The sequence below is a fragment of the Mus pahari genome, chromosome 1 (assembly GCF_900095145.1).
Source record: "Mus pahari chromosome 1, PAHARI_EIJ_v1.1, whole genome shotgun sequence".
NCBI lineage: Eukaryota > Metazoa > Chordata > Mammalia > Rodentia > Muridae > Mus > Mus pahari.
In genome coordinates, this window is record NC_034590.1 from 133,761,818 (window position 1) to 133,787,870 (window position 26,053).

At 42.3% G+C, this 26,053-nt stretch overlaps 1 long non-coding RNA gene across 1 annotated transcript in view; it reads left to right on the forward strand.

Annotated features, from left to right (window-relative positions):
• LOC110316400 overlaps positions 1-25,266 on the forward strand; it is a 30,189-nt gene extending 4,923 nt beyond the window's left edge. The window contains exons 2-3 of the long non-coding RNA XR_002380267.1: positions 23,159-23,448; positions 24,497-25,266. This is a non-coding gene — a long non-coding RNA (uncharacterized LOC110316400). The remainder of the gene's footprint in view (positions 1-23,158; positions 23,449-24,496) is intronic.
• The last annotated feature ends 787 nt before the right edge of the window (positions 25,267-26,053 follow it).

Sequence of the window (26,053 nt, forward strand, 5' to 3'; positions counted from 1 at the left end):
AAGGCTGAAAGAATTCTTCTCAATAAACACCCCCACCCCATTTATCTTTAGAAAGGGGGGGAAGGGAGTAGGAGGGACTAGTTCTGCCTTATGGGTGATAAATTAGTCTTTGGAGAGTAGACCATATTTAACTGAGGAATTATTTTGTGGAACTGGAAGAATATTGTGACCTCAGTAATCATACAGGGAATGTTTTTCCATGTTTTTAGATAAGACATAAGGAAAGCCAAGGGAGAAGTGGAGATGTGCTGTGGGTGTGGTGTACAGCTCAGGACCAAGATCCTGAGCCAGGAGCCAGGATTCATCCCCTCAACAAACACTTGTTGCAGTGCCTATGGTGTGGACTAGGCCCACTTGGGGAACAATCCTTTTGTTCCAGCTTTAGCCTATGATTAGCTGAACTACCTGGGGTGGTGATGATGCTAGGGATGGTGTTTAACTTGTTTTCATCATTTCTCCATCACTTCTTCCCATGGGACAGAGATTGACCAGTAGCTTAGAACTTGAAATCACCATGTGATGTTCTGCTGTACATGGTCACCATGTCAATGGAATCATATCGATGTCATGCCTTCTTTTTAGTTCCATCTTCTAGACCCATGTTGCTGGTGGGTTGCAATGTCATGCTTTTTTCTTTCTCTCTTTCCTTCTGGGTGAGGCTGACCTAGCTAGATTGTGGCAGCTCAGAACACAGCTTGGAAGCATCATCTGCTCTTTCCGCTGGATGCCTCTGTTTCTCTGTTTCTGGCCTCACAAGATATCCCTCTGGTCCTGGTCCATGTGAGTCAGTGGATCTAGAGTTGCCTATTTCAGTGCTGGCTTTACCTGAGGCCCATGGCTAGGAAGCTGGTGGTCCCAGTGTGACCTCAAGCATACACGGCTGTGTCTCAATTCACCTTTTACCATTGCTCTGTTCTGGAAGTGCTATTGAGTAACAACATGCTTTGTTTGACCAGTGATCCTTGCATGCACACTTCATTGGCCATGGACTTGAAAAAGAGGAGGAAGAGCAGCAGTTCAAATCTCCAAAGGTTCTTACAAGAAATTTTGCGAAACTGAAGACTTAGAAATAAATCTGTCTTCTAGAGAGAACCTGTAAAATGAAAAAAAAAAATGATGCCAGAGAAAAATCAACATTCAAAAGCAGGTATGACATTATGAAAATGTACGATGAGAGAAGAGGAGATGGTAAGAAGCCAGACTGTAACTGTGAGTATGTGTATGTGAATGTTGTTGTTGGGAGACCAGATGATTTTTTTTTTGTTGTTGGCACTTTAAAAATTGCCTCGAAGCAGATTGTTATTCTTTGACAGTTTTATATATGTATATAATGAATCCCAGTTATTTCTCCTTCTCCCACTGAAACCCATTGCATTTCAACAATTTCTTCTTTTACTTTCACGGTATTCGTGTGTGTGTGTGTGTGTGTGTGTGTGTGTGTGTGTCCCACTGAGCTTAATTAAGGTTGTTTGCATGAGTGTCATTGCAGGGAGATTATTTGTTGGAACACAATCAATTGGAGACAATGACGTCCCTCCCTCTGTAGCCATTAGGTGCCAAAAGGCCCGGAGGGAAGAGTGGGCCTCACAGGTTCCTTCCCCATACGTGGTGAAATGCTGGCAGAGATCAATCTGGAGCAAGTCCTGTACAGATAACCCCAGCTTCAATGAGTGTGTAAGGGGAATAGCTATGCTGTGTCCACATAATGTATTTCTTGTTGAATATCTCCTCATCCTTGGACTTTTACATTGTTTTGACGTCCCTTTGTGTGATAGTGCCTGAGCTTTGGAGAGGGTTGTTTCCCCCCCCCCCCCCCACTATTTTGTAATTTAACAAATATGAATCTCTATCGCTTTTTGAGTTACACCAAACTGACCAACTCTCCAGCCCCATGTGCATTACCAGCAACTCCTCTGGTAGCCTAGATTTCATTCTATACTCTCCATTGCTATGACAAAATACCTTCATACACTAAATGAAGAAAAGCCTAATTCATCTTAAGCTTCACTCCATCATGGCAGGGGTGAACAGAATAGCTGAGAGGTTCACATGGCAAAAAGGAGAAAGAGAGAGAGAGAGAGAGAGAGAGAGAGAGAGAGAGAGAGAGAGAGAGAGAGAAGAATATGCTTGCCCTTCACCCTTTCCCCTTCTTCTCTACTCCATCTGGTACACATAGCCATGGGATGGTGCTGCCCATCTTCATAGCATATTCCCTATGATTAGTTAATGCTCTCTGGAGATGTCCTCCCAGGCACAAAGATACAGTTAATAATCTCAATCCAGTAGAACTGACAGTCATACATGAGTGAAGCAAACATAGATTTTGAAAAACAATTATGTTGTAAGGATCCTCAAACTGTCATGTTTTCAGTCACTCAAGAAGCTGTCTGAGCACAGTAAAGTGTAAAGTTGGAAACTCATGCAGGGGCTGGAGAGCTGAGTTCAAATAGAGAGGAGAAACCAGTGTAATCAAGTTCAGAAGGGAATTTACTCCCCTGTTACACACACACACACACACACACACACACACACACACACACAGAGAGAGAGAGAGAGAGAGAGAGAGAGAGAGAGAGAGAGAGAGAGAGAGAATGCCTGTTATGTGTGAAGGTCTATGATAGGGTGCTAGGTTTCAGTGGTCCACAGTGATTGGGAAGATGACGGCTGGTGAGAGGGGAGTTGCTACATTGCAATGTTTATCATGTTGGTACAGCCATGAATGCTCATGTCTGAAATAGGCCATGTAAGAAATAATGGAGTATGATAGTGACTGGGACTGTGGTGTGGAGGTGTGCACTTAATGCTCTGTGTAATTGGGGTTCTTCTGGAGCAAGAATGTCACCTTTGCCCCTGACAGAGGCACATGGAAAGCTCAGTGCTTTAGCATGGATGGATGGATAGATCTGTGATTGAACATGGTCACAACTGTTGCATTCATCAACAAAATGACTAAATCCTACGACTTTTCCAGCCCAGCATCTGAATCTGCTCTTCAGTTCTGCCTGGCAATCCTCCCTCTCTTCCGAAGCTGTCTGTTTTCAGTACTTAAACCCAGCTGAAAAGCTAATTTGTGAACAGAGGAGGGCAAAGCCAGCACAGACACACAGAGTGTTCCGACGCAGCTGGAGCACATTGCAGCTAGGGACATTTGTAAAGACACATGTCGCTTGCCTGCCCGGCTTCTGGAAAGCCATATGCTCTACTCCTCAGCATTTGGAGTCTGAATTTCTCCAGAGTGTCAGCTCTGTGGCGATGTGCCTCGCTGATGTGTGGGAAGTGGGGACGTCACAGGTGCACCATCTGGGCTGCCAACAAGGACACTTGCACAGGCGAGTGCTGAAATAGCTCTGGGCCACTGACTTAATATACATTTTTTTGATCCATATTTTTAAATACAAGTTTTCTTTGAGTTACATGTGAGCACTGGGAGGCCTAAAATAACCAGGATGGCTATTTGAAGGACTCCGTCCTGCTCTCTGTGCTGAGATCGGCCAGCTTTCTATCACTGTGATTAAAAAACACCCAACATAGTCATTTTTTTTTTTTTTTAAGGATAAAATGTTTAATTTGGCTCGGTTTTGTATCTTTCTTTTCAAGTTCACAGGTCCTGTTGCCTTTGGATCTGTGATGAGACAGAATGTCATTGTGGGACATGTATGGTGGGGAAGCTGTTCAGCTCATGGTGACCATGGAGCTATGAAAGAACAGTTGGTGTTCTTAACCTCTTACCCCTTTACAGGATCCTCTTGTCTCTGCTTCCCATCACCTTCCTCCCTTCTCTCTCTCCCTCCTTCCCTTCCTTCTTTCCTTCCTTTCATCCTCCCTCCCTTCTTCCCTTCCTTCTTTCCTTCCTTCCATCCATCCTTCCATCTTTTCTGCCATCTTTCCTTCCTCCCATCTTCTTCCATTTTCCTTCCTTCCTTCCTTCCTTCCTTCCTTCCTTCCTTCCTTCCTTCCTTCCTTCCTTCCTCCCTCCCTCCCTCCATTCCTTCTCCCATTCTTCTTCCCTCTATCTCACATTCCCTTCTTTCAATACTTCTATATGGGTGCGGTATGTGTCAGGGACATTTACATTCTTATTGACAGTGTGACCTCACTGTAACCACAGGCTCATGAAACTGAGGCCACACACTTACTGTGGCTAGAATTATGGCAGGTGCTCTCCCACTCCCAGTCCCTCATGAAGTTCTACAAAGTGGATATCATAAGCGCCATTTTGATGTGAGGAAAAGTTCTAGCTTTTTTTTTTTGGAGCTATTCTACATGTGAGACAAATCTCTAGGAAACACTAAAAGCAGTTTTAAGGCTTGGTATATATAGCCTTAGCACATCTGCCTCTGCCGACTTAATTTGGGAGCTAGAAGCTCTATGGGGAGAAGTTAAAGGATAAACTGGGGATGAAGCTGTCTGTCGAGAGGTTCTGTGCCCAAGCATCTACATTCCTGGAGGATGATTTATCCTAGAATCTAGTTGGAAGAGAACATTAACCTAAAGATGCAGGTAAGTAATCATAGTAGCTGAACTGAGTAAAAACAAACATTGGCAAACTTCTTGCTTCCATGTTACTTCATAAGGTAGAGAGCACAGGCAACAGGTAAAAGAACTAAACTCCTTTCCCTAGTCGCCTCCTCTCTCCTTCCTTGCTCTCTCCCCTCTTTCTTTCTTTCTTTTTTTTTTTAATTATTATTTTCTTTATTTACATTTCAAATGCTATCCCGAAAGTTTCCTATACCCTTCCCCCCACCTCTGCTCCCCTACCCACCCACTCCCACTACTTGGCCCTGGCCTTCCCCTGTGCTGGGTCATATAAAGTTTGGAAGACCAAGGGGCCTCTCTTCCCAGTGATGGCCGATTAGGCCATCTTTTGCTACATATGCAGCTAGAGACACAACCTCTACAGGTCCATTCAGAAATGTCCTTTTGGTGGGAAGGAAGAGAACAGGGTCTGGCTATGTGGCCCAGCATACCTTGAATTTGGGATCCCTTCTTCCTGCTAAGTGCTTGGACTTCAGGCATGTACTACCAGGTGAAGTGGAGGTGGGACTTGTGTAAAGCCATGTGCTAGTGATATATGGCAGAAGTTATTGTCTTAATATATTCTGTGGTTAGGATGGCCGTGAATAAGTCAAGTGACTATAGGAAGGCAGCCTACTTATAAACTGATAAGAAGGACTGAATCATAAGCTGGGTGGGGAAGCGAGAAACATAACCTTCATTAGTCCTCATGGTCACTTCATCACAGCACATTTAAATTTATCCCAGTTACTTGAGCTTTAAGCAGACAGCCTATCTCTTCATCCTCACTGCCAAGGGAGGGTTCCTTTTTTCTTTTCCTAGAGCCAGAACCTTAAACAGTAAGATGGTGTCACAGGAATGTGTCTACTCCCTGACGTGGGTATCTACACCTTTGACAGGAAGGATATCTACCTTTCCCTATGTGGACATTGAATGCTTCTCATCTATGGTGGTTTGAAAGAAAATGGTTTCCCTAGGCTCATAGAGTTGCACTATGAGGAGGTGTGGCCTTGTTGGAGGAGGTGTGGCCTTGTTGGAGTGGGTGTGGCCTTGTTGGAGGAAGTGTGTCACTGGGAGCAGGCATTGTGGCCTCAGATGCTCAAGCCCAGTGTGGCATTCCCTTCCTGCTGTCTAATCTGGAGATGTAGAACTCTCAGCTACACCTCTCCTGCACCACCTCTGCCTGCACACCACCAGGCTTCCCAACATGATGACTATGGAATAAACCTCTGAACTGTAAGGCAGCCCTAATGAAATACTTTTCTTTAATAGTAGCCCTGGTTATGGTGTCTCCTCACAGTTATAGAAACCCTAGCTAAGCCATCATCTGTGCTTTTTGAGTAGGTCTGACTGTCTCAGTTTCTGGTGCACGGGAGCTCTGACTCCTTACTGTGTATAAGGAGTCAGTCTACCCAGAACCCTCCGTAGGGCTTCCGTATCAAGGGAAAGAACAATGATTTCTTCCTCACAGCACTGTGTGCCTGTGCACATGTATTGGGGTGTACCCATAGCCTTTGTGTTTTGTTGTTGCTGATTTCGTAACAGGCTCTTTTCTATGCAATCCTGGCTGTCGTAGAATTCACTATGTAGACCAAGGTGTCCTGGATCTCACAGAGATTCTCCTGCTTCTGCTTCCTGAGTGCTTGGCTTAAAAGTATGCACCAACACACCTGGCCTCCTCTACTAATGTCCCACTTTAGCAGGGACTTCTCTTCCAGACTCATTCTAGCAGAGGATGTTTAGTAGCATCTGATTTTCTTCATTTTATTTTATTTTATTATTAGATATTTTCTTTACTTACATTTCAAATGTTATCCCCTTTCCTTGTTTCCTCTCTGAAAACCCCCTATCCCATGCCCCCTCCCCCTGCTCACCAACCCACCCACTCTTGCTTCCCTGTCCTGGCATTCCCCTACACTGGAGCATCAAGCCTTCACACAACCAAGGGCTTCTCCTCCTATTGATGTCCAACAGGGCCATCCTCTGCATCTGGAGTCATGGGTACTTTTTGGTTGGTGGTTTAGTCCCTGGGAGCTCTGGGGGTACTGGCTGGNTCATATTGTTGTTCTTCCTATGGGGCTGCAAACCCCTTCAGCTCATTGGGTCCTTTCTCTAGCTCCTTCATTGGGGACCCTGTGCTCAGTCCAATGGTTGGCTGAGAGCATCTACTTCTGTATTTGTCAGGCACTGGCAGAACCTCTCAGGAGGCAACTATTATCAGGCTCTTGTCAGCAAGCATTTGTTGGCATCTGATTCTCTAACTCTCACTTTGCCGCTCTAATTGAGTCACAGGATTGGCAATTAAGCCGTCTGTTTATCATAGCCTGAATCTTACTTGTTTTGTACTTAAAACTCACTTTTTGAGTCTCAGAAGCACCTCTACTGATATAGTTCCAGCTCAGCTTCTAGAACTCTGCAAGGGAGGAGCTCAGAAACAACTCTGCTCTCTGTATCTCGTGTGTGTTTCCTTCTCCATGACACTGGGCTGGAGTGCCTACTTTCAGCCTGTATGTGGAGAGAGGTAGTGTGTAGTATGATGACTAGTCAATAATGTTGTAGAGGACACCAAAGGAGACTTTAGGAGCTCCTCTCCCCCATCTCTCACACATATACACACACATGCATGTGCACACACACATACATACACATGCATGTTGAATACATGCTTATGCACACATGAAAGATAGGAAATGGTAATCAATAGTAGATAGCTATAGATTTTTCTTAACTCTTTTGCTATGTAAATACATATCACAACATGTGTACTTTAAGCAATATATGTATATATTATATTTATTATACATTCAAAGCAATTAGTGTCAAAATATTGCTACCTTAGACTTGCTATGATGAACAAATAATATGCCCTGGACAGGTTATGAGTGGACAGAAAAGAATGTCACTGTGCTGACTAGTTTATTGTCAACTTGAAACAAGCTAAAATCATGAGAGGGAGGAGCTTCAGTTAAGGAAATACCTCTATAAGATCAGGTTATACACAAGCTTGTAGGACATCTTTTTGTAATTAGTAATTGATTGGGGGAGGGTCCACTCCATTGTGGGTGGTGCCACCCATTGGCTGGTGGTCCTTGGTTTTATAAGAAAGCAGACTGAACAAGCTATGAGCTGCAAGCCTCTGTGGCCTCTGCATCAGCGCCTGCCTTTGGCTTCCTGCCCTTCATGAGTTCTTGTCCTCACTTCCTTTCATGACATAGAAGCATTAGTCAAACAATCCCTTTCCTCCCATAGTGTTTTCTCATAGTGTTTCATCAAAGCAATAGTAACCCTAACTGAGATAGTTACCAACTGCTGATAAGCACTGAGCCTAGGCAAATGGTCTCCAAATTGAGTAAAGACAATTTATTGGGTACTTTTTATTCATGCCTGTGACAAAACATGATAAAAGCAACTTGGGGAAAGAAGATTGATTCTGACCCCCGTTTTGAGGATACGAGGCACTAAGGCAGGGGAGGCATCGTGGCAGCAGCTGGGTGATTGTGTCAGCAAGCAGAAATGAATGCTAGTGCTGGGCTCATGTTCTCATGTCCATCCAGTCTATAACCTCAGCTGCAGGGATGGTACTGTCCACATTTGTAACGGGTCTACCCTACTCAGTAAAATCTTTCTGGAAACCTCATAGAAAATACTTCTTAAGTTCACCCGCTGATTCTAAATCCAGGCAAGCTGACAATGAAGATCAATCATCAGAAATAAGGAACCTGGACAAAGTCAAGAACATGCCATCCTGAACATGTGAGGAAGAACAACAATATCAACCAACCAGAACCCCAGAGCTCCCAGGGACTAAATCACCAACCAAAGAGTACACATGGAGGGACTCAGGGCTTCAGCTGCATATGTAGCAGAGGATGGCCTTGTTGGGCATCAATGGGAGGAGAGGCCCTTGGGTGGGTGGGAGAACACTTTCATAGAAGCAGAGAGGCAGATGGGATAGGGACCCCCCGGCGGGTGGGAAGTGGGGGAAAGGGATAACAGTTGAAATGTAAATAAAAAAATATCTAACTAAAAAATAAGTGGAAAAAAAGAGAAAGGAAACAACTTTAAAAACAAGAAGAAAAAAAAAAGAAAAGAAAAAAAAAAAAAAGAAATAAGTCCACTTTAGTGTCACAGCTAAAAGTCAGGTCAAAGTGTCCTGACCTTTCTTTCTTCTAAGAATGCCTCTGTCTCCCAAGATAATTTCTGATCTAGTGTTTTAACTATGCCAATAGCACAAATCCCTCCAAGATTTGGACTACTACTATTGGTAGAGTTCAATTTTGGAAATAGATTATGTTTTCAACTTTTGCTTCTTTCAATAATATTTTGTGGAAAAAAAATTGGAGCACTTATTTTGGCACTGTCATACCAAACTAGATGCCCAGTCTTCTAGTTGAGAATAGCATTTAACAATAGTACAGATCATTTGTTTATTTGGCAATTATTAAAGGCATTTAGAATATTTTGAAAAATTCGTTGTTTTTATGACTGAGTCATGGACATTTTTGTAAGCCAAGATCTCCATATTAAAATTTCTTTGAAAAATAGTTGAAAGTGGCAAAGACAATGGAAATATGAATGAGGGACATTGTCAGTGTCGTGTGTACACCACACAGTTGTAGGGCATGGGCATTGTTTCCAGAGTAGATGAATAGATCAGAGTAGATCTCTCAGAAGAAATGCAACTTTACAGTTGGTAAATGCCATACCAATTATTTAAGTCTGTATAAGATTTAACCTCCAAAGTCAAATTTGATAAAGAGTCATGAAAGAGGGGCTAAGAAATAGTTTTCCATTCATGTGACTTACATTGGGAATGGCTGCTTGACCAAATGCATGAGAGAAGAAATTAGAAGGTTCATGCAGACCCATAGCTGTCAGAATCAATGGCAGGAAGGTAGTGGTGCTGGTGCCACATCGTTCCTGTCCCTGATATAAAATAACAGGAAAATGAGGATAAAGAAAGAGACACCACAGAAACTGAAAACATTGATCTAAAAAAACCAAGATGACCTTTCAATTTAAGGGGATGAGAAAAGCTCTGAACTATAGAAAAGTAATTAAGAGATATTATGTGGCTAACTTTGATACTTTTGGGGTGACTTTAACAAATAATTAGACTATAAGGTAGTCATGATTTTCAGTAGACATTAGGACAATATTTTTAAATTTCTTTTTTTAAGTTTTGTTTTAAAAATTATATATATGAGTGATGTATCTACATCATTTCATCATTTCCCATCTCTCTTTTTTCCCTCCAACCCCTCATACACTTCCCCAACTGCTCTAATTTATATTCAGTCTTTCTCTCTTTCTCTCTTTTACACACACACACACACACACACACACACACACACACACACACACACACNCACACACACACACACACACACACACACACACACACACACACACACACACTCACTCACACACTGCTGAGCCTATTTAGTGTTGTGGGCTATGTATTTGCTTTTTGGGCTGACCACTTCATATTGAATAACAAATGAGGGGCTCAACTCTGGGGAGACCCCCTCTCTCAGCAGTGATGAATTGCTACTAGCTCTTCACTAGGGGTAAGACTCTATGAAGTCCTCTATCCACAATGGGATGTCAACAAAAGTCCAATTTGTATCATCTACATATTCACCAGGGCTTAGTTAAGTTCTCAGTGGTCTGCCTCCTAGGTGGGGCTAAGTCCTTCCCCTTCTGTATCCCTGCTGGAAGTCATCTGTGGGGAGGGCAGCACCCCAGCATCCCATCACAGTATTTAAGAGTTCACTCTGATGGCTTCCTGTCTAGGCTGTTTCTGTTTGTTGTTTGTTTTGTTTGTTTTTAAGGAGTGGGGGTTGGGGTGGAGGTAGGAGTTGTCACTGAAGTCTTCCATATCCCTTTCTCAACTGCACATTGGTATCACTGCTGAAGTAACTTACGTGCTCTTTACGGACTGTGGGAGTGTGGATTATGGGCTTCTTGCACATGGTTTCTGGTATCAGCCTAGACCATGAACAGAGCTCCCAGTTATAGTCTGATCATGGACCTGGGTAAGGAGGCTGTCTGATGCACTTGGGATGATGGATATCATCGTGGTGGTGAATGGTTGCAGCATAAACCATGGACATTCCCCTGACATTTAAGAGTAACCCAGGCCATGGACTTCCACACAGACCAGGCCACAGTTATACTATGGACCCAGACATGGCCCTCTGTGGCAACATGGGCCTGAACATCAGCATGGCCCTGGGTGGCAGGACACACCACTCAGATCAGTATGGCCCCCAGCAGCTGCATAGCCCATGAACACCAACACGGCTTCAGGTTAGGGAACAGATTGCAGACATCTGTGTGGCCTTCAGTGGTTGCACAGGACACATCAGGACCATGGACCCAGACATGGACATCACCATGGAACCAGGTGGCAGTGCAGGCTCCCTACATCCATGTGGCTTGCCATTTTTTTTCTAAAGCTGATGAACCTCTGATAAGCCATGAGAATCAGGTAGTTTTTATGCAAATAAAATTTATGAAAACAAATCAAACATTGAACTGACTATATAATTCTATTTAAATCTATGATTTCTATAATTTTTCTTCTTGTGAAGAACATATTAATAAAATTCTTGCATAAGTGAACTTATAAATTAAAGTTACTCTGATAAGCTTATACTAATAAATAATGTTCTTTATACTCACTTATTTTAAAATCTCATTTGAGAGGTTTGGCTGTTAAGGCAAGCTTAGAAAGCAGTTGTCTGTTTCCTGGATAATCTGTGTGGCTTGTGCTGTTGAACCTTACGCACTTCTAACACCATGGTCATATGATGCAAACAGAACAGAGAATTACTACATCAAGCCATCAGACACATGGATTTGCCAATGAGTAGAAGTATGTATCAGGTGAGTGCTCCTGAACCACTAGTTTACAGTCTGACCATTTATAGTCCTTCCTTATAAATCATTAGAATTAGAATTAAAAAATATTAGTGTCAGGAGTGGAGTTGGACAGGGACATTAATGTGAGTATTTGGTATTAAGATGAGAGCTCAGTAGGCGATTTCCTAATGGAAATGTCACTGATAGTAATTATTCCTTTCCAGTCAAGCAGCTCTTTGATTTTTCCTTCAGCATTAGAGGACTGGGCAGCCTGACAGACCCAGCGAAACAAGAGGGTGATTTAGAAAGCTGAAGACTCTGGAAAGCTGGCTAGGGAATTGGGAGACAGCAGCAGTTTAATTTGATATTTGCATCATTTGGAGCATATGCTGGGATGTGCTTTCACATCATGAATAGTGAATTCAATGAGGGCACACTGTGGGACAGTAAGAGGTGGAGGCTGGGAGCTAGAATCCCTGGAAGCAGGCTATACTAATCCTAAGGATGCTCTGGGGGGGGGGAGGGGTTGGGGCACCGGGTCAGCTCAATATTAAACCAGTGGCCCTCTGGGTCTCTCTGAGATTTTTCTAGTGCTAACAAGGAGTTCGATGTCCCTTGAAAAACTGCGGGGGTGGGATGGGTGTATGCCATTACCTTTTCTGTGGACAGTGTATTCATCAATCATCTGCTGACAAGTGTGCAGTCTCAATTAGTGTGCAAAAGGCTTTAAACCTTGCCTGTGTACTTTCTTTAGTTCCTTTATTTATTTTTTTTTTTTAAAAATTAGTTTTGTGCCTCCTTGGAGTTAGTGCCAGCAGCATTCGACTTCCAAGATGTTTGCTTCCACGTTGAAGGTGAAACTTCTGATAATTGGAGGATGGTCCCTTGCTGAAGGAGGGACACATTTGACTTCCATCTTTTATTTTTCTACTGTCATTATCCCCCATAGTTCAGTGATGTCCCCTAACACAGATAGCCTTTTAATCTCAAAATGAAGGAATTGAAGATTGCTTGCCTCATTTTTTTCCCTACTTCAATGCTAGAAACTCTGTTCATAGAGAATTTGCAAGAATGATGCCAGAAATAATAGATTGCCTGTGTTTATGTGTGATGTGTTACTAATACAATTGAGTTCTGCTTACCTATGGAGGTCTCACCTACAATGATGCTTAGTGTACATGGACAATCACACGCCTACATGGTGGTGTGCCACAGGTAAGTATGCTTAAGGTTTATGTATGTGTAGGTAGTTACTCAAATGCTTTTAATACACACCGTTATTGTCTCTTAACAAAGGAAATACGAAGTCAAGCCCCACAAAACTAAATACATTTCTGTGTAAACTAGCTGATGTAATGCTTGGTGCCTTTTGGGTTGACTTCATAGCAATCGGAGACAAGGTGGATCTGCTGTTTCTGCTTTATATATGTACCTTTTGTGGTTTTATAATGGTTCAAATGGGAATAATTCAAAGTGTTGTTTCTGTGAGTTCAATAATTCCATCTCCACTTAGAAATAAAATGATAGGTATTTTTTTTTAAAGCAACTAAATAATGCATCACCTGATGGGATGAGGATATACTGCTAAACTTCACATCAAAAAGCATACTCTATCACTCCGTTCGGCTCTCAGAACTGTTCCATTAGTGCCCCTTTAACATGTAATATTTCCCAATTAAACGTGTTTGTAAGAATTATTCATTTTAATAATTAAAGAGCTTCCCCAGCTCCCTGAAGAGCGTTACCATGGAGGCCCAGCTCCACTGCTGGGAATAATCATAGCATGCTAATGTGAGAAGGGGTGGCGGTTGAGTGTTGGTATTGCTGATGAGTGGAACTGACCAGAGCTCAGCTCGATGGCTGGTTCCCAAGACAGCCAGGAAGTGACCTTTATTACAGCAGGCGGTGATCTAGGTTAGTTTTGTGGCTAAAACGAAGTGAGCAATTTGTCAATTGCTAGACACTGACTGTGTCTTCAGACACTCTAAAGTGATATGAGAATTCTTTTGACCGTCTTCAAGACAACTTAACTATCAGGCAGCAATTCCCCTGTTGTGTTTTGTTATGCTTAGGGCTGCCATTCAAAGAAAAATGTTCTTTTATTATGAGTAAAATGAAATCAATAGCCTTTGGGGTCTTAAGAAGCAGTGATGCAAAGGTAAACATTGAGAAGGGGTTCTAAGGGGATGTTATGGAGCTATGCTGTATGTGGGGCGCTGGGCTGCCAGAGAGTGGTATGAGAGGAATTCCTGGGGCATAAAATGTTAGTAACTATAACCACAGCATTAGGAAATCAATAATTCCTTAGCACTTTAGTTCCAATTATAAGACTTAGCATGGAGGCACATAATTGCAAGTTCAAGGGCAAACTGGCCTATATAATGAGACCTTCTCTCAAAAAAGAATAGCAAATTAAAAATGGTAAACACAAGTTACACATTTCAGTAAGGCCAAAGATCCTTCTCCTTGCAGAAAATAATTAGTAGACTAAAGGCAACAACATACCACCAAGTCTGTTACCGATAACAGCCAAAATAGCAGATTAGCCAGTGTTCAGGGAGCCCCTTGAGGAGTCCAGTAGTTAGTGTGTTGCATGATCAGATCTGTCTTCTTTGGCCTACAAAGCCCAAGTTCAAGATTGTGATACTTTGCTAACTTTGCAATAGCTGTAGAACTCTTCTAGAGCACCGATCTTGTCCCCGTGGTGATTATACCTTGGCACTCTTCAGCGCTGTGAGGTTTCCAAATCTTGTGCTTACTCATGTGACTCTTATGACCGAACATAAAGATATATAGAGCTATTTAATGCTAATTATACAGAGATATTATACGTTTTTTTTTTCTTTTCAGTTTCTACAGCTCATCTTTAATTTTTAGGATTTCCTTATGGGAAGTATCTTAATAGATTTTTGTTTCCCCCCCACTTTTTTTTTTCTTTTTAATTTGCTGGAACAACAGCCTGTTTTAGTTTTGCGGTCTCCTTGGTCTTTAAAACTGTCTTTGCTTAGCTTTGTGTGGTAGGAGGCAGCATTATGTAAGGTTACTTAGGAGTCATCTAAGAACAAATGCAAGATGAGGTTACCAGGGAGGGTTTTCCTTCTCTCCCATTCAGTTGTTTATGCGGAAAATGAGAACAGAGGCAGACAGACAAAAGGGCCCAAGACTGAAGGGACCATGGAGTAGCTAGTGCCTGTTCTGAGACTCTGCCTGATAGAATTGAGCACTCGAGTCTCTAGGTTCAGATCAAGGTCCTCAGTTAGATTCTGGCCAGTTTGGCAGGTGGTTTGCTCAGAATTCTCACTCAGAGTTGTGAGTAGCCAGAATATGTGAAATGAGGACCAGAAGCCCGAGACAGGGGAACCACCTTTCCATACACCCTCTCCTCCAATGGATCTGACTTTCAGCAGGCCGTACCAGCACCGTCTGCGTAATCTGTAAACCATCTCTTGATAAGTGTCTCTCATACATTATAGTTGCTTTTTTAAAGGAAGCTTTCTAGATCTTTAACTTATAGCTGACCTTGTAGCTTAATCTTTCTCCATATTGTGACCTTGTGACATATTACAATTTATATTTTTATGTTATATATTAACAATATCTTATAAAATATATGATATAAGATATAGTATATATTACATGAGGTATATGCATGTATAAGATATAGGACATGTAAAATATGAATTGTAAGATAGATAAGGTATTGGCCCGGGTTCCTGATACAAAGTCCTTAAAACCTTTTAATTTCTTGATTACAGAAGCATCTTTTGTCAGTCATAACCAGTCCTCTGTCCATGCTATTGAGATGACTCTCAGTTCCAATGGCAATCTCTGGATGGGATGAAACCTAGAAGCCGAGTTAAACACCAGCGATTTAATTAACCTCAGAGGCCACTGGGCCTTCTAATGTCCCCAAACAATGGGATTAAGGTGAATGCTGATCTGTGGTGATAAACACAGCTGGCTTTTCAATGGGCTTCAGCAAACTTTCTGGGTTGCTGAGAAAAATAATTGAGCTTTGGTGGATGGTGTGTCCATGGAGACTCTGGAAGGGCTGCCTCCCTCTATACCTTTCCCGAACATACATCTTCCATTTGGTTGTTCTTAAGTTGTATCCATTTTATTAATAAAAAAAATGACAAAATGAAACAACAACAAACCCCTAGCAACTGTAATCAAATTTTCTATGGATTTTGTGAGCTTTTTTTTGTAATAAACCTTCAAACCTGAGGAGGAAGCCAAGGAAACTTGATTTTTAGTCAAATAGTCAAAAGTATGAGTGGTCTATATTTGATTTCACCATCGAAAATATGGGTAGTCTTGTGGGACAAAGTCATTAATTGTGGGCTTTCTGCTAATGCCAAGTAGCTAGTGTTAGAAGTGAATTGAATGATAGGCACCCAATTTATATGAAGGGAGTTGAACAACTGGCTAGAATTGGGACTCCCCCCCCCCCCCACATTTAGTGTTAAAAACCACAGTGGGAGAGAAATATACTCATATTTGACAGTGTGTAGGAATTACTTAGTGATTTCCATATGTACCAAATAGTATAACTTACTAATTAATACCTTTCAATTCAATACCATACACTCTTAATATCTGTGGCATCCAATAGCCACTTTTAAATGAGTAGATATATTTGCCATAAAGCTTTGACCCCTAAGTACTTCTGTTTTGCAATCATGTAGCTATGAAAATTTCCAGATAATCATGGCTTTCTAGTTACTTGGCTGGCTTGACCAAAAAACATCTATTTGCAAGGAATGAAACTATTTCTAAAATTAATTTAATTTTGACAATTTCTAAAATGAATTAAGTTTTAGCACATGTGTGGCTAATTTCATGGGTACCAGGCATTAGGAAGCATCCACTGTCAGGAAACAAAGTATGGCCTCTTGGTTGGAGGCCAGCACTTGGAAGCATTAACCCAGGGTATGGGCATCCTCTTAATTTTCATTTCCAGAAATTAATTGTATTTGGTGAATGCTCTACCTCGAGCGTCTGTAGACAGTACTTTGGTACTGATGCGACCCACTGAAGTCATTTTAAAATGACAGCTTTACTCTCAAATTTCCTGCATGGAATTGTCTGGTGTTGGCAGCCAAATGAGTTGGGCCCTGTGTCAGTCTTGCATTACAGCTATGAAAGACAGAAGCTACCATAGCTAATTTTTTTTTATATTTTAGTGTACGTATCTGGGTGTACATGTGTGGAGCACACATGTACCATCCGTGTGTGTGTGTGTGTGTGTGTGTGTGTGTGTGTGTGTGTGTGTGTGTGTGTAGATCAGAGGACAACTTCTTGGAGTTTGTCTTCTTCTATCATGAAGTCTGAGCTCAGGTTGTCAGGCACAGTGGCAAACATTCTTAGCCTGAGTCATCTTGTTGGCTTTACCTATGTAGAAAGGGATGTCCTGGCTGGTTTGTTTGTTTGTTTGTTTGTTTGTTTAGCATGATGCATGCTAGAGTTATCTAAGAAGTTGTCTACCTCAGTTTAGAAATGTCTATATCTGGCTGCCTGTAGACCAGTCTGTAGAGCATTTTCTTGATTGCTGATTGGAAGACGAGGGCCTAGCTCACCTTGGGTTCTGCAAGGACTCAGTGAACAAGTACTCCTGGATGGTATAAAAGGCAGGTCATGAAAGTGAGATGGTTTCTGCTTCAGTTTCTGTGTCCTGGTTTTGTCTTGAGTTCCTTCCTTGACCTTCCTACAGAGTGAGACCTGAGATTGACGTCCATATATAACTAAGAGTCGTAAGAGTAAACTCTCTCCTCCCCACGTTGCTTTTCTACAAGGTATTTTATTACAACAAAATCGTAACTGGGACAGAGATATTCCTTTTCACTAGGTCTTACAGGGCAGAACATTTCATCAACATAAGGAAATTTAGAGTCAGAGAAGCTAAAACCTATCTGTCAAACAACAGAAAAACAAAGCAAAGCAAAGCAAAACAAAACAATGTCCCCCCACCCCCAGTGACCACTAGGTCAAGTGTCTTATTTTCTTTTGCTTGAATGAATACAGTCAATCCTGAGTCTATGCCTGGACCAATTATTAGGCAGCCAGTGGTTATAGGAATTGGGCTTCTAGGGCTGCAGCTGGGAGTATTCTTCTCTAAGAGATGCTGTGTGTGGAGTCATGGTTAGGTCGTGTGTTTACTCTTCAGATGCAAGTTTATGGTTGATGTCATGAAGTGACACAGGTGCTCTGCAGATTCTTTGGCAGCTTGTATCCTGTGCCCTCCATTTCAGGCTACTTCCTAATTTGTATCAGCGATACTGCATTTATATGTTCCTGAACTTTCCTGGGCCAGTAGTGGTTGCCTGAAGATGTTTGGTAACCTTGTCTCAGTCCTTTCTCAGACGGTCAAATAGCCTTTCTTGCTTAGATAATAACATTCAAGCCTACTCCTCAGCTGGTCATCTGAAATCATAGCTAATGAAACAACTGGTTAGGACGTTGACAAAAGTATGGCACGTACAACGTTTGAGAGCATCTGCCTAGGTGTATCAGATAGGTAAAGTGTGAAAATGGAACACAAGCTTTAAGACATCAGGATGCCACTCTATTATCTTTTGTTGTTGCTGCCGTAACAAATCCCTGAGACAAATGAAAGGAGGAAGGTTTACTGTGGCTCTTACTGTCTGAGGTTTCTTTCCAGGGTGGGGCAGATCTGTCGTTTCTGCCTGAGAGTGTGGTGGGCAGAGCAGTTCACCGACTGATCTTCAAGAAGCACACAGACAAGAAAGGGACAGGGCAGGGCATGTCCTTTCATGGCAGACTTCATGTGATCCTCTTTCTCTAAATGGGCACCGACTTTAAAAGTTTTCATAAAGTCTCAATCATAGCATCAAATTATGAATCCATCAGGGAATTAACCTGTAGGTTAGGTCAGAACCCTCATGGTTCAGTCACATCTTTATTTGATCTACAGTATTGGGGCCAAGTCTTCAACACAGGAGGTTCCTGGTATAACTTCATATTCAAACCACACTGATCTTTAAGGAAAAAAAAATCACAAAAATGTTTGCTCTTTCAAAATCCATTATCTTCTTGGCACTGTGCCATATGACACTGAAATTTGCCTTTCTTATATTAGGGATCACAGGTCCTGACAGGTTAAATCCCCTCTCAGAGGGGTCCAAATAACAAATAAATGCCAGATACACAGTTAACATCATCTACATCTACATCCTTCCAAAATCTAATAATTTGAATACTTGAGAGTCAAGCATCACCAGACTGCATTCCTTGCCCCAAATTATAGCTGCCATCCCAAGAGAGTTTTTACAAACATTTAATTTAATAAAGAATTCTGAGACTGTTTCTGGAGTTCCTATTTGGGGCCTGAATTTTAACAAGTACAACTGGGTATTTGTTCTGAGTTAGATAAGTGGTGCCAGGAGCAACAATTATCTTTAATGTGTACTGTTATTCATGTTTTGAGAAGGAGAAACAGAACTCATGGGAAATGCCACAGTGGATAAGAAATGAAAGCTGAGTAGAAGGAGCAGGTCTCAAGCCAGGCTGGGAATTATGGGAAACCTTGTTACAATTGTGGGGTGGGGTGGGGCCGGGCAAAAGGATCTTGTTAATTACTTGCAGTAGGATTTAAAGAGTATGAGGCAGCCATCTCAAATGTGAAGGCATTTAGACATGGGAAGAGAAATGTGGAAGTTTAGACATGGATGATCAGGTAAAGAGTTTGAATCGTCTGCTGTCACCTGCTTTTATGAACTCTTATCATCGGAACACATGTGCAACTGATGTGCTCCGTCTTAGAAAGGCATGTGAAAGCTGAGGGTGCAGCTCAGAAGTAGGGCAATTGCCTATCCGGGTGTGAAGCCTTGGGCTCGATCTCCAGCTTTTCAAAAACATAAGGGAAAAAAGTTGCTTTAAAATGCAGGGACGTCATTATTCTATGGAGCAGATTGCTGAGACATATGTGTCTGACAACATGGTTGTAGGTGAGAGTATTCAGAAGAAATTATGACATTTTGGTAAGGAGGAAACATGACATGCAAAATATTCAGCCATTTTTGTGTTAAGTAGTGCTAAGACAAACCACTCTGACATACTCTTTTTTTTCTTACCATAATATTTTATTGGTTATTTTATTTATTTATATTTCAAATGTTCTCCCCCTTCCCAGTTTCTCCTCCACAACCCCTTTATCCCATCCTCCCTCCATGCTGCTTCTATGAGGGTGCTCCCCCGCCCACCTACCCACTTCTGCCTCACGGCCCTAGCATTCCCCTATGCTGGGGCATCGAGCCTTCACAGGACCAAGGGCCTCCCCTCCCATTGATGCCAGATAAGGTTATCCTCTGTTACATACGCAGCTGGAGCCATCGGTCCCTCCATGTGTACTCTTTGGTTGGTGGTTTAGTCCCTCTGACATACTCTTTAGCATAGAGTCTTCCTTGTAACGGCAAATGCATGTGTTCAAATGTTATGTCCCTCCTATGATCACTCCTCTTTGATGAGAGGATAGTTATGGATAAAGCCCTCAATATGGTAAATATCTGGATCTTCTGTTCTTAGTACTCAACCGAGTGTCAGATAAGCAAAGACTGTGTGCCAGATAGAGATGCTTTATGCTTTGAGACTCTTGTGGTCACTGTCACAGCTGCTCAATGCCCCCATTAGGTCTCAAAATAGCCAAGGAAGTGAATGTCTGAGACAGTGGGTTCCTATAATGTTTTACTTATGGGCTCAAACATATAATATCACATGTCACAAACAATTCTATTTATTTATTTATTTATTTAGCAAAAAATACACAAACACTACTCCAAGGTTGTTGTCTGCAGAAACATGGGTAGTGGTCCAGCTTTGGCACATGGGTGGGGGTTTACTAACCCTGGCTTTAATCTTTTTGACTCTTTTCCCTCTTCTCATGGTTTCTTGGTAGAGTTAAATACATTTTCATAAGGCATATGACAAGCTTGCTTTAAAATATTATTATGTGGGGCTGGGGATGTAGTTCAGGGGTAGAGCACTTTCTGGGCATGTACAAGGTTCTGGGTTCCATCCAAGCACCACAAAACCAAACAAAAAAAGTAAAATGTGTTATTCTAATATTCCACAGTCCTTACCCATTCAAGGGTGTATAGCTTCAACTTATAGTATCAAGGGCATACACTATGAATAAGCCTGGCCAGAGTTTATAGGTTGGCATGTAGCTACTATTGCTATTTAATTCACTGTTTCCTTTTCTCAGTTTCAAAGCAGTTTCTAATCCCTTCCTCTCTCTTCCCTTCTCATTTCAAATCTAATTTGTATGTGACATATATAATCTCCTTTGGAAAAGACGTTTGCTGTGATTCAAGCAATCCCTTTATTTGCTTTGAGTTCCTTCCTCTTGAAATGAGAGAACACACATTTTAGTCCTACATGAATAAGAGGGCAAAAAAAAAAAATGAATTTGAACATCAGCCAAAACACAGGCTTTGCATAAAATGCCCAACTCATTTCCCCCAGCTTTGTCTGCTCTGTTAATTTTCTGCCAGTTACTTGTTTTCTCACAAATCTCACACATCCTGAACAGGCAAAAGCAGAGACAGTGGGAGCTCGTATTCAGACTAAATAAACATAAAGCACTTATGTGTTTGCACTGTCATGATAAAAAAAAAATCATTTTTAAGTCAAATTAGCCAATGGTGAGGTTGTATGTATTCATTTATCCATAGATAGTCCTACGTAGACTAGGGTAGGATTCTAAATGTCTATATCATATAGTATATAACCACAGAAAACATGATATTAAAGGACATTTTCAGATATATTTAAAGAAAAACCAGCCGTGCTGATTCATGTTTGCAATTCTATCATCTGGGAGGCAGAAGGAAGAGGACCAAAGCTAGACTATGCTACATAGTTTTAAGTTGGAGGTCAGCCTGGGCTACGTGAAACATTCTCCCTTTCTCCCTTCCTTCCTGCCCTTTCCCTCCCTCCCTCACTTCCTGTTCCTTCCTCCGTGTGTGTGTGTGTGTGTGTGTGTGTGTGTGTGTGTGTGTGTATTTATGAGTGTGGGCTAACAATATGCATGTGGATATTAGAGGGCAATCTTGAGGGTCTGTTCTTGCCTTCTTGTTTGAGACAGGTTCTCTTTGTTTGTTTTGTTTTGTTTTGTTTTGTTTTTTTGTTTTTTTAATGTATGCTGGGATAGTTGGCCCAAGGATCTCCTGTAACTCTGTCCCCCAGCGTCAGGCTTCTCTGTGGGTTATGGGGAATCCAAACTCAGATTATCAGGCTTGTGCGCCAAGCACTTTACCCAGTGAACCATTTCTCCAGCTCAACTACACATAGTTACGGACCCGTAAAGCAGGAGTTTTCTTTACAAAGTGAAGCTTCTACCTAGAAAAGATCTACCGCCCTTGGCAGTATTTTCCCTGTTGATAAATGGTGTATCAGAAGTGATATCTTGGTGAGACAAATGAACTCACTTATCAGTCTGTTTCTCTCTCTCTCTCTCTCTCTCTCTCTCTCTCTCTCTCTCTCTCTCTCTCTCAATATCTGTGGAGTTGTGGAATTTGGTTACTATACCACATTAGACTATTAGTGAGGAAGCTACTCCCTACTACCTATGTTCCTCATTCTAACAGGATTTAAGCATTTGATTTACTTTAAATCCATGTAGTGTTATAAACTCACAAGCTTATACTTTAAAAAAAGTATTGTCCTCTAATCCTTCCCCTAACTCTTCCATAGAGATTCCCAACCTCAGTCTAATGGTTGGCTGTTAAGTATCTGCATCTGTCAGCTGCTGGTGGAGCCTCTCAGAGGTCAGCCATGCTAGGCTCCTGTCTGCAAGCACAACATGGCATTAGTAACAGTGTCAGGGTTTGGTGCCTGCCCATGGGATGGATCCCAAGTTGGGCTGGTCACTGGTTGGCTATTCATTCTCTCTGCTCCATTTGTGTTCTTGCATTTCTTTTGGACAGGAACAATTCTGGGTCAAAAACTTTGAAGGTGGGTTGGTGTCCCCATCCCTCCACCAGGGGTCCTGTCTAGCTACTGGAGGTAGACTATTCAGGTTCCATCTCTCCACTGTTGGGCATTTTGACTAAGGTCACTCACATTGAGTGCTGGATGCCTCTCACATCCCAGGTCTTGTTCCCCCTACCTCCCACCCCTGGCAGCTGCATATTTCCATGCATTCTCCTAGCCCCCAGGGCTTCTCTCTTGCCTCTTCCCATATTTGATCCTGTCCCCTTCTCCCTCTCCCTGTCATCTCCCTCCCAGGTCCCTTCTTTTCTTTGCCTCCCATGATTATTTTGTCCCCCCTTCTATGTGGGATTGAAGCATCCTCACTTTGGCCTTCCTTCATGTTAAACTTCTTACAGTCTGTGGGGAAGTGGACCATGAAAGGTAGTCTTGTCCCCGAGTGAGCTAAGGCAAGAAGCCCCAGAGACCCTGAAGGGACAGTAGGAGCTTTGCCTACTCCTGAGCACCAGGCCCCTGTCACCAGCCACAGCTCCCCACAGATTTGTGGCCATCAGTCACATAAGGGCAACACCCCAAGCCCCTCCACATGTAGATGAGGAAAAGAATGTGACCTATGGACATGCAGGCTCAAGATAGAGATCGACATTCTAATGAGGTACCTAGAGGTCTGGAGGGCTTAGCCAATAAGATTTCCTTCCCAGACATTCCTCCCTGCAAAAGGTATTTAATCTCAGGCCTGCCCTGAGAAGTGGGGTATGGTTTTGCACGTCTACTTTTCATCATGGCAATAAATTATTCAGAACCGCGGACTCTCTCTTTTCATCAGGATCTGCTGTGGGGAGCCACGGAGAAGGCCTTTGCCTACAGAGCCGCTGTCTAATCTCCTGTAGAAGGCCTCTCTGCACTCCCAGGTACAACCACCATCAAACCCAAGCCTGCTGCTCATCAAGCCAAGGACAACCACTGTGGGATTGTGGAGCTCCCACCCTTGTCTCCTGGCCCCAGATTCAGCCTTCAGGGGCCCAGATTCTGTTCTCATCTCTTCTGAGACTTCTGTGGCACCTGGATGTCCAAGAGCTTGGGAACAGACCTAGGGACCCTGAGCCAGCTCTCGCTGTCCCACACCTCGGACTGCACTTTCCTGGTGATGGTGTGTGATAAGCTCAGTCAAATTCCCCAAGTCCCACTTTCCACCTCCCCAAGAGGCCATGCCCGGTGGCAGAGCAGACGTAGGACTTACAACCCTACCACAGTGTATGGGTTGTATCATGGGCATTCTGTATTTTGTAGCTAATACCCACTTATCAGTGAACATATCGTATGCATGTCCTTCTGGGTCTGGGTAATCTCACCCAGAATGATATTTTCTAGTTCCATCCATTTGCCTGCAAAATTCATGATATCTTTGTTTTTAATAGATAAATAGAATTTCATTTTGTAAATAGACCACATTTTCTGTATCCATTCTTTGGTTGAAACACATCTGGTAGTTTCTAGCTATTACAAATAAGGCTTCTGTGGACAGAGTGGAGCAGTTGTCCTTATGGTATAGGGTTAGGCATCTTTTGGGTATATGCCCATGAGCAGCATAGCTGGGTTTTCAGGTGGAACTATTTCCAATTTTCTGGGAATGACAACCCTATAGGGAGTCCAACAGTGTTAACTAACCTGGACCCCAGGGAGCTCTCAGAGACTAAGCCACCAACCAAGGAGCATACAGGAGCTGGTCCAAGGCACACATGCAGCAGAGGACTGACTGCCTTGTCTGGTCCCAGTGGGAGAGGCTGTACCTAATCCTGTAAAGACCAGATGCCCCAGAAAAGGGGGATGTGCAGGATGGGGCACCCTCTCAGAGGCAAAGGAGAGGGAGATGGGTAAAGAACTCTGGGAGAGGGGACCAGAAGGAGGGCAACATTTGGGGTGTAAATAAATAAATAATTAACTAATCATTTTAATTGTCAATTACACACACATATGTTAATATATAATAACGTATAAATGTTAGTAGAAATGAGTGGTGGTATCTAGGTATTGGAGTAAAGGAAAGCCACACAGACTCTTTAGCTTTCCTTTGTAAAGTTTATGGTGAAAAATAAAATTTGTCAAGCAGACAACAGGTTTTAGCAATGAAGATTAAGTACTACATGTGTATTATATCATTTAGCCACAAAAGTGAGATCAATATCAATTATCAATATCAATATCATCACTCACAGGTGAAGGAACTGTAACTGGCTGAAGTTGCTCAAGGACAGGCATGGAAAATTGGCATCACGCAGATTAGGAACACAGGTAGTCTGCCCCCCAGTCAGGACCATGCGCATTTGGTCTGCTGCTGTGTGTCCTAGGACCGCACAGGAACTCCCACTGCAGAGAGGGGGAATTTTAACGGTGAGAGCTTCTGTTTTTCTTGTTTCTGACTGAGAAAGAGTCCACTTAGAGCTAGTTTAGCATCATCTACCCTCCAGGGCTGGAGCTTCTCTGGTCCAGTGTAGTAATTGCTTTTGCATGTATTATAGCTATTGCTTTACACGAGAAGATAGAATATGCAGGCTGGGTTACTTTCCATCACTTAAATACCACCAATCCTCTCTTTATCTTCCACCTACAGGAAAAGCTTAGGTAAGTTTATAAGGTCCTAAACACAGATATCCTTCAACTTTTTAATATTTTTATGTTGAGATTTTTCTCAGTCTCCTTTGTTATATGCACAGTGCATGAAAAGAATGTAAGGAACATAAAGGTGATCATGACTTTACCACCAATAAATATCTTAGTGACGTCCAAGCTGTTCTAGATTACCCATGGATTTCATGTCTTCATTTTAGGGTGTGACACTTCCTTAATGGTCATACATGGATCTATAATGTACAAATGAATGTTGAACTTGATTGGCCTTCAAGGTATGTGAAAAAAACTACTTATTTGTTAGAATCCACGAGTGCATTTTGTTTTGTTTGAGAGTACTGGTAAAGAGTGAATAGGGTGTTCTGTGGTCTTCTTGTGAGCTGACCTGTGCTGGCACATTTGTGGACCAAATCATTTTCATCTCTGATATTCATAAAAGAAATAGGTAAATGTTCAAAACAAGAATGCTGGGTGTTACCTCTGCTTGAGGCTTCCAGGGTGTGGAGACTGATACAGAATCCCCAGAGACCAGAAGAAGACACGTGGCATTTAAGCTGCCCTCGCCCCTTCATATTAGTCTGCCTTTATTTAATACCCAGTTTCAGTTCATCAGGACAGTGTTGTCTTGTACTATCATCATTGTGTGTCCTCCTTTCTTCTTCCTCTTCTATTTGACACTTCTATTTTTCTATTATTTTTATTATACTTTGCTAATCTTTCCCAAAGAACATGGGCTGGCATAGATTTGCATTGTCTCCATGTTTCAGTCACTCAAGAGCTGGGTATGGTGGTTGGATTATTGTAGGTTATCTGACTCCACTTTCTTATGTCTCATCTTTATTCTATTTTAGTCCAAACTCCTTCACTTGTCCCTTGTATTTCCTTTTTCTCCTTCAACGTTCCCCTGCCATCCAATATTAATCGCCAGTCTTATTCTGCGTTTCCCCTTCCCACTAACACCCACAGTAACTAATGTGTTAGTGCCCATGGTGCTGCCAGTGTTCTGCCACTTCCCGTGAAGCTTGTCATTTAAGGAATGATTGGTTTCTTTGCTTGGGAATTGCTGTAATTTTATGGTATATCCATTTCTCCA